This window comes from Chrysochloris asiatica, unplaced genomic scaffold, assembly GCF_000296735.1.
Source record: "Chrysochloris asiatica unplaced genomic scaffold, ChrAsi1.0 scaffold09335, whole genome shotgun sequence".
Taxonomy (NCBI): Eukaryota; Metazoa; Chordata; class Mammalia; order Afrosoricida; family Chrysochloridae; genus Chrysochloris; species Chrysochloris asiatica.
Window position 1 is genome coordinate 1 of NW_006417853.1, and position 526 is coordinate 526.

Sequence of the window (526 nt, forward strand, 5' to 3'; positions counted from 1 at the left end):
CCACATCTATAGCCAGGTAAACGTGTTGTGATGCCATCTAGTGCCAACTTGGCTACTGGGATTCCTAGTAGTAAAGTGGCGAACTCTAGGCTCTCAAGCACAGATGATGGCTACCTTGACCTTCAGTTTAAGAAAAGTCCTCCTAAGATCCCTTATAAGGCTATTGCACCTGCCACCATGCTGTTTTTGGTTGGCACCTTTCTTATCATAGGCTCCAAACTGCTGGCAGGTTACATATGTCAAAGTGGGGCAGATCGGGTCATTTCTATCCTGATCATTGGCATCTTAGTGTTCCTGCCAGGGTTCTACCACCTTCCATCGCCTATTATGCATCTAAAGGTGACTGGAGATACTCCCGTTATGACATTCCAGACTTTGATGATTAGTACCCACTTCATGCCAGAAAAGAGTCATAGATGAGAATGAATTCAATTTAAGACATTAAGCAAAAACTAGCTAAGGGCTAAAGTATTCTGCAGTTTGCAGATGTTTAACAGAGCAATGGTCAGATTATATGGGTTTATCC

General features: G+C 43.2%; 1 pseudogene; it reads left to right on the plus strand.

Annotated features, from left to right (window-relative positions):
- Positions 1-30: 30 nt before the first annotated feature.
- On the plus strand, positions 31-386 carry LOC102828020 (annotated as a pseudogene).
- The last annotated feature ends 140 nt before the right edge of the window (positions 387-526 follow it).